A 9,491-nucleotide genomic window follows, 5' to 3' on the forward strand; every position below is an offset into this window, starting at 1 on the left:
TGTGCATGTATGTATGTGTATATATATACAAAAGAAAATTTGTATGCAAATGTTCACAGCAGATCTATTCACGATAGCCAAAAGGTGGAAATAACCCAAATGTCCACAATGGCTGAATGGATAAACAAAATGAGAGAAATCCATACAATGGGATATTATTTACCTATAAAAAGGAATGAAGTATCAATACTTGCTACAACATGGCTAAATCTTGAAAAAAATTATGCAAAGTGAAAGAGACCAGACACCTAAGACCACTTATTCTATGATTCTATTTGTATAAAATATCCAGAATAGGTAAATCCATGAAGACAGAAAGTAGGTCAGCAGATGCCAAGGGTGGGGCGGCGGGGTAGGGGAACATGGAAGTGACCACTTAATGGGTACGGGTTTCTTTTCGCAGCGATAAAAAAAGTTCTAGAACTAGATAGTAACGACAGTTGCACAATATTATGAATGTACTTCATGTACCGAATTTTACACTTTAAATTGGTTAAAACAGTAAGTTTTATGTTGTATATATTTTACCACAATAAAAAAATGCAGGTTATTTTAGAGAACCTGGTAGAAGTAGCTAGACAGGTGTGAAATTCTATCAAGTGTCTGCAGGATGGGGAACAAGCAGATGGGAGGAATTGCATGAAGACACCAAAAAGAAACTTTGGAACCAAATTTTGAAAAGCTTTGAACATCATATAAAAGAGTTTGGACATTACTTTAGAATCAATAAAGAGCCACTGAAGAGTTTTAAGCAACCTGGTAAATTGATCTGAAGAAGTTCTAAAGTTATTGTAACACTCTTTTAAATGGAGGCCTGATATGACATCAAAACATCTATCAGAAATCCTCTTTTATTGACAGTTTCATTAAATAGACTTGATTAAATTGTCTCCCTCTTTGTCCCCAGAAGCCAGGGTGCTGAAGTCCTTTCCTAGTATATAATTTTTCCAATCTCCTTCTTAAACTGTAAGCCAAAAGTAGCCAGACTGGTGGCCGTCCCTAACAAGGTTTTAATAGGTCTCTTAGGATGCTTTTTACAAAAGGATACGAATGCCTCCCTCAACAGTTAGTGGATTGAAGGCCTAGGCTATTTTAACCAAAATATTTCCCCTGCTCCCAGGCAGCCCTGAAGCTTCCTCCCAGCTGTGGGATGATCCCTGTGTCTAAGCACAAAAGCCAGGGCTGCTAACATTTCATGGCAGGAAGTCAACTCCGCAGCCTGCAAGTCTGGCATGTAAGGCATATAGATCTATCTTTAATCAAAACCACAGACAGTTGGCACTTTGGGCACTCCAAGAATGCAGACAGGAATTCTCTATGATCCAGCCCTGGCCCAAAGCTCCCATGAACACCTGACATCGAGAGACTTGGTAAAATCCATTCTTAACTCTTCACTCTTCGAGATGAGCTTAACACTTAACACTGAGATAGATGAGTTCATAAATCTCACACAGAGGCCACGTGATCATAGTTCTCCAATTATGTGCCTTTTCTGGATTTTAAGGTATTATAGCTTCAGATTCAAATGTTCAACTAAAAAATATTTTTTTTAATTTTTAAAATCAACCATACATTCACCAGGGTTCACGCAAGACCTGCCCATAGTGACTCTAACCTTCTAGACTCATCTCCCACTGTTTCCCCACAGAACCCTCACTTTTGCCCATTTATCTCATTAGTTGTGCGTCTTCTGGTGTGTCAGTTGCTGAGGATTCTAGGATGGGTAAGACACGGTTTCTGCCTTCATGGTATTATATCAGCTCAACAGAAAGACAGACATTGGGCTGTCATAGGAACAAGGCATTTGCCAAGAATGTCTCTCCAGTACTGTTTTAGTACCTGTCAAATTTTTTTGCCAAAGATCTTAGGAGCTTTATGAAATTAGTGACACCTTCACATTCTAGGCAGGACTTGACTTTGCACTGTTTTAATCACAATGAGATGGAAGCTTAGGACAATTAGACCAGCCAAGAAAGCTTTACTGTCCCTTTTTGTCTGACAAAATGTGGTGCCAAGCAGCACCCAGGAAACACCAGCTCTTCCCCTGCTCTGAGCAGGGCGTGGGTCTCCCCACCTGAGTGATCCCGGATTCCTAGGGTATGTGTACAAATCCACAGCCAAACCTCCTGGCCTTTACCAAGTGATGGTTGCAAAAGGTGAGGGGGTGTTATGTCCTTCTGGTGCAACGTGGGCCTCAAGCTGTGCTATCGAATCACAACTCCTTTACTTCTTTTGAGTCATAAAGGGGCAAATCTCTTTCTAACCTGTTATAAATCATTAAACAACATGCAGAATTGTGGACAACTTTATCTCAGAAATGTTTACGAGATCCACATGCTTTCTCCCCTGTGTGATATGTAGAATGTATTTTATAGTGACTTGTTTAAGAATAATAAACAATGAGCACAGTTTGCTAATCCTATTTGTTTCTCATGAAAAGAGAAAAAAATAATTATACGCTAAGTGTCCTCAGGCCTTTAGACTTGGACTGAATTATACCACTGGCTTTCCTGGGTCTCCAGCTTGCAGATGGCAGATTGTGGGATTTAGCCTCCATGATCATGAGTCAATTCCTATAACAAACCTCCTCATATAGATCTGTAGATATGGATATAGATCCTATTGATTGTGCTTTTCTGGAGAACACTAATATACCCTTTAAAGGGGAAATTGACTGAGAAGCTCCCACAGCAAAGATGTAGCCAGTACCGAGCATATGGGAAGTTTGTGATGTCACACTAATTTTAGTAGTAAGTGTGCTTCCATAGGAAACAGATTCTCCTTGAATTTCCAAATAGCACTTTTTTAGTGCCTATTAGGTCAATTCTATTTACGTACAGGAATTCTATTACATAATTAGTGACTAAATTTTCATTAATCTCCCCACCCCCTGCACTTTGCAAGCTAACACCCTATTTTTTTTTTTTTTTCCATAGGAACAAAAAGTTTGCTTTATTCAGGAGGCCAGCAACCTGGGGGTATGTGTCCAAAGACCAACTCTGAAGATTCTGCTTGACCATGAAAGTTTTTAAAGGGAGACCAAACTAACACCAATTTCTGATTCATCTAAGTGAGTCATTAGTCATACAGTTTCTTGTCTGTTATTTCTACTATTTCTACCCTATGGGTCAACCATTCCATACTGCTGGAATGGAATTTAAACAGAGGCAGTAATAACTGTGAACTTTGTATGTAGAAAAAAGTTATTGTGGGGCACCTGTGAACCATGTCTGAGTGTTCATTTTGGACTGCATCAGTGTGAAACATCACTATTCCAAGGCTATTAGAGTCTTGGTGCCTCCCAAGTGGACCAACATGGAAATCTTTCTCTTCTCCCTGCTCCCCTCGCTCTAAGGCAGCCCAAGAGCCTCCACAAAGCTCATAGAGTCAATTCACTGTCTGCTTTGCAGACCCAACTCTCTCCAAGGCCAGTTCAAGGTCTAGATTTAGATGGAGGTAGTAGGAATTTTGCCTTAATTTCCAACCAAGGAGCCCTCGGCTTTGGAATTATTAGTTCTTGATTTAAAAATCATTTGTTTTCCCTGAATCAGTTTTATACCTATTAGCACTTAGAGGAGAGGACAGGTAATTATTTGGTATCCTAGAATGCCAACAGGTTTAAAATGGGCCATTTCTAAACCAGCTCAGTTTCACTTTCCGGGATAGTTTCTTTATGACCCCAGGGCAAAGGAAAAGAGAGAGTGAACACTGAACTCTTCGGTTCTAACTCCTCCTCTCCCTAAACACACACAAACAAATTCTGCAGTTGAAAAGGCAGATCCAATACAGTCTAGAATATCCAACACATCTTATGGGTCATTGGTCTCTATTTGTCTCCCAAATAACAAGAGCAAGATTCTATTAAACAGAAAAAAAAAAAACAGAAGAAATATGGGAGGAGAGAAGATTAATAGCCATACAAAGTAGGAAGTAAATTAAACCTCACAAAAATAAAAATTCTAATAATGAAAATCCTCAGCAAACAAAGGAAATCCATCACTGGAAACATGATACGGAAGGTAGATGGTCATGGCAGGGGGCTCTAGAGAGGATATACAGTTTGACTGAGAAATTGAAGATTCTCTGAAATCCAAATACATTATACAGAAGTCACCTGGCTGCTTGCTGTCCAGCCAAAGTACAACCTAGCATGGTTTTCCTTCCCACATAGCAGCAGAAGCCACCAGGGGTCAGTGAAAGCTAGAAAATAAAATCAAGTTTGGGTGTTTAAAAAAAATGACTTGCCTAAATATACACTAGGAGATAATATTCTGGACATGTTTTAATAGTAATACTGAAAAGTAATGATAATAAAGGGAAGATCAAATAGAGAAACTCACAAAAATTATCAAAAAAGTTTGTTAATGAACACCATAATAAATGAACTCCCAATTTTTCTCATGATTCCAGAGAATGTCTGTCTTAGTTAACCAATGTCACATTGGGAGAGGAAGAAACAGTGCTTCCCATTGATCAGATACACAGCAAATAGCAAAATTATTTTAATAAACTTGGCCATCAGAGGCACTCCCACCTGGTATCAGCACAAGCATCACGTGAAATGGGCAGCTGTTGCAGGATCACAGCTTTTGATTAATTCAAAGGAATTTTAACTGGCTTTTCCACTCTCCCCACGCAAATAACCTCGCTCAGATTCTTACTAGCAATTTTAGAGAAGGTTCTGCCTATTTAGAGAATTGCCTCTGCCACAAAGAATCAAGTGAAAATCATCAGCTCCCCCTCACCTCAAAGGGACCTGAAAATTACCATGCTTAGAACAGACTGGCACCTCCCAGAAAATTTCATATTTTTCTACTTCAAGGTCAATGGGTTCTTGCGGGGGCCTCGCATGGACTTTCAAATTAGCCATATTCTTGAGAATTAGCTACCCCTCTTTGCCTCAAAAGCAAAGAAGAAATAAAAACCAATATTTTTATACCACTTTATGCTTATAAGACAACATTTTCACTTGCATTTGATATTAACAGCAATCCTGTGTTGTGGGTAAAATAATTCCATGCCCATTTTATAGATGAGGAGATGGAGGCTAAACAATTAACCCAAGTTTGCACATTGGGTTAACTTCTCAGCATCAAGTTCCCCACTTGTAAATTTTTCTGACTCAGCTCTAAGAGAAAATAAAAATAAAGAGCCATATGCTCTTAAAAATGTTTTCAGTTTCCATAGAAAATCACCATACAAAGGTAGAATAAAGAGACAAATACAGTTATCCAGCAGAAAAAAAATTAAAACATTCAATACTGCAACTAAAGGAATTTTTGTCAAAATCTAGCTAAAGATATTAAACTTGTCATGAGACTATACCATTGTAAACAAAATAGAAGTTATATATTTATCATATATCAAAATACACATTTTTTTATCCATGTCTTTGGCAGGAACAGAGTGGGTGGTGAGCCAAATTCACTTAATGTTTGCTTATAAGGCTTAATTTTATATTTTTAAATTTTAATGTGAAGAAACTAGGAGACGTGGAAAAGTACAAGTTATGGGGATTTGAGAAGGAGCCTTAATAATATAATCCATTTACCCTCCTGAGTTCTGAACGAAGCGAGATAAACAGAAGTCGGGCAAATGAGACTACAGATGGCAGCTTCACATGAGCTGTTGGAGAACGTGACTCAGGTGGGAAGCAGCAGCGGTCCCTAATAATGCACCCTGAACAGATTTACCCAGAAGCCGGACCCAAGGCAAAGATTTGACCCCAAGTAGTATACCTGGGCGTTAATCCAAGCAGAAGAGTGAGGGAATGAGACAGGGAAGGGAAGAAAGCCAGCAAAGAGCATGTCCTAAAGTCAGTTACCAATATACGAGTGTATAACTGAATCACTTCGCTGTACAGCAGAAACTAACACAACCCTGTAAAGCAACTGTATGCCAATAAATATATATATTTTTAAGTATCAAAAAATAAATAAATAAATAAGGTCAGTTCCTACCATGGGCAGCCTGTTCTCAATCCAGCTGGGGAACTCTGGGAGAAAGCAGAGAACACACCTCTGAGAGTTGTCTCACCCCAGTGTCTCTGAAACTAGCTCTTTATTCATCAACTCCCACTCCATCCTTGTTGGAGAGCTGCCCCTAAGGACATCAACTCTAGGGCACTTCCAGCTTGTCCCGTGCATGGGCCAAGCATGTTCCTGTGGCCAGGAAGACACACTAAGAAAGCGCAGGCATTGGTAACGCCTGTAGAGGTGAAGGCTGGGAGGAGAGAGATGGGGCACCCACAGTACTTGCTGCACCCATCGAGTCACAGACAGCACAGGCCAACCTCACCATGTGACCAAGAGCAGACCAGCCGTTAGGCTCTCCTGAGCCAAGAAAGAGAAAGGGATTGAGTCATGTGTGCCCAGCTCCTCAACCAAAGTCACATCAGCTAAGTCACTCTTCTGCGACAGGAACAAGTGAGGGAGCAAGAGTGGCCAGGAGTGAACGCTGACGGAGCTAGGGAAAAAGAGCCCCCCATAAGGACAGTCCGGGGTGAGATTTACAGCAGGTGAGAAGGATCTAGAAACATTACCTAGAATGTCTTCACTCATCTTTTTACCTCTTGTTACCAAAAAGAAATCTCGAGCAAGCCACTTTTTCCGGTTTGACTTAGGTTTCACTGAATTATTAGCATGTTTCTACATAAAGAATAGAAAGTATAATTTGGGCGCTACAGATGCAAAGCAAATACCTTTAACAGAGTCGACTGGCACAAAAATTACTTTCAGATGTTTTATATATATATATATATATATCCTCTAAGGGAGAATTCAAAATCATAACCCAATGGTTGGGTAGTAAAAATCAGTCTACTTTAAAATATTTTTATAACTCCCAGATACCAATTAAATTGACTTAAAGAGGTGAGAAGTACATAGGCAGAAATAAACACTACAAACAGCAAAATAGCCAAGAATATAACTTGTCAGAAAAAAAGAAAAGTTTGTATAGGGTTATACCATACTTATGCTAGGACTTCAATAACTTCTGGATGTGGCAGACCAACACACCATCTAATTTATTTTATTAGAAAACGGAAGCCTTTCTGACATGAAAAATATATGGCAGCCCAGTGTATGTATGTATGTATGTGTCTATGCATATATACATGTATGTATATATACATACACACATAGGCTGTGCGTGTTTGTGTATGTGTGTTTATGTGTATATATCACCGACTTATTGGATGGAGATTAAGTAATGGTCTTTGGCAATTTTCAGCTCTGTAGGAAGTGGAGACAATCAATATAGATCTCTAAAGTTTCCAAAACAAAAGCAAGTGTGTGCTATGAGAAACAATGGACTACCTTTAGAGCCAAAAACCATGTATTTATTCATTCCACAGCAACTGAGTGCCTACTTGGCAGATGAAAGATTAGGAAAGAGCAGAAAAGAGGCTGTATATGTTATCTATTGCTGCATAACAAGTTAACCCAAATGTAGTATCTTAAAACAACAAAAATGTATTATCTCACGGTGTCAGGAATCTGAGGGAGGCTTAGCTGGGGGCATCTGGCTCAGGGTCTCTCAGGAGGCTGCAGTCAAGGTATGAGTTGGGCCTGCAGTCACCTGAAGTCGTAGCTGGGCTGGTGGATCTACTTCCCAGGTCACTCATGGGACTGTTGCCCACAGCCCTCGGTTACTCAGCCCATGGTCTTCTCCAAAGGACTGCACACAATATGGCAGCTGGCCTCCCTAGAAGCACATGCTCTAAGAGAAAGAGAGCCACCAAGAAGGAAGCCGCCTGGCAATCTCTTTTGAGACAAGTGTATTTGGAGCCTTGAGTCACCACGTAAGAAGTGCTGCTACCTTAAGACTACCACGACGGAGACAGCACATGGAAAGGGCACACAGACCCAGAGAAAGATGCCCGAGGAGCCCCAGCTGTGGGAGCCTCTCAGCCCAGGCAGCAGACCTGTGAGTCTGGAGGCCTTAGACACCACCCAGACCCAGCCATGGAGGGACAGCAATCCCATGAGAGACGCCAAGTGGGAACCCCCTAGCTGAGCCTAGTCAACTCTCAGCACTATCAGAGATAATAAGAGATTGTTCTAACAAACCACTATTGGAGGGTGGTTTGTTACACAATAACAGATAACCTGAAACAGATCTTACGAAGAGTACAATCTCCTTCAACTTTAACAAGAAAAAGGATTAAAAGGCATCGTATATTTGCCTAAAAAGACTGCTGTATTTTAGAAGGGTTTTGGCAACCCTGGAAGCCAGTGATTTCATTCTCCCAGTTTCCCCTCGCCCCTTTATTCTAAGGCCTCCTGCAGCACTTTTTCTAATGCAGAAGCTTAGCTCTGTCAAACCTTCTTCATTACAAAACAAGTGAAACACCACTTTCTAACCCCTCGGTTTGGAAATTCTAGTGGTCCTCACTTTCAGAAACGGCTATTTTGAGAGAGAAAACTACCAAATGACTGACGAAAGGCTATTTTACTGGGAAAAGGTCACTTTCAACACAGCATTAACATAAATGTTGTGTCTTAAAGCACGCGTAAAACCTTCATGGGCGGCTCCTTTGAATCACCGCACCAGGAGGTGTTTTACTTATTGAAGGACAACAAATGCAGGCAACTATCAGTGAGGCATTTGCTTCCCAGATCTAACTTACAGGATGCTACCTGGGCAGGCGGGGAAGCGGCCGCAGGAATAACAATCACAACATCTGCCAATGCGATCAATCGCCCCCCTCCCCCTCTTCCCAGGACACTAACTGAAGCGGGGAAGGCAATAGGGGTGGGTGGTAGCCAGCAAGCAGAGAACAGGGGCTGGGCAGGGCAGGGGGACAGGTGAGGTGAAAGGAAGTGAAACACCCGAGCTCTAACTCATCAACTATTTCTCCCTAAGTCCGTGGCAGCTCTCCTACGTGGGAGTTAGAGTTGCCACATATGCTAAATACGAACTAAGTGGCCTGGTCCTCCTTTCTACAGGTACGGAAAGTCAAAACAGCTTTGCTGTCAGATCATGGCCTGAATATTTGATTGGCTCCATAGATCGCAGAGGCCTTTGCTGCAGGTGTTTGATATTTACTTACTGGCCTTTGACTCTGGGCCAGCTCTGCGCTCTATTACAACTGCAACATAGAAATGTGGTCATGAAGTACTTTGTTGGGTTCAGTCACTCTGCAGGTCAACTCCTGGCTCCTCATGCCGACCCAGAGAGCTTACTGGACACTGTCATTACTTCCTGAGAGAAGCATTACAGTTAGCTCATTATTTAGGTTACTATGATATGGCAATGCTTAACAGGAGTGTGTTGGATAGAAGGTATGTGTTCAACAAATGCAGTTCATGTGACGCTGGCCCGAATCGGCAAGCCTGATTAAGCCCTAACCTCTGCAGCAATGGTTCAAGCCTAGCAGCACATTCGAATCACCTAAAGGGCTTTTAAAAATGCTGATGCCGGGCTTCCCTGGTGGCGCAGTGGTTGCGCGTCCGCCTGCCGATGCAGGGGAACCGGGTTCGCGCCCC

Source organism: Physeter macrocephalus, chromosome 15 (genome assembly GCF_002837175.3).
Source record: "Physeter macrocephalus isolate SW-GA chromosome 15, ASM283717v5, whole genome shotgun sequence".
NCBI classification, from domain to species: Eukaryota; Metazoa; Chordata; class Mammalia; order Artiodactyla; family Physeteridae; genus Physeter; species Physeter macrocephalus.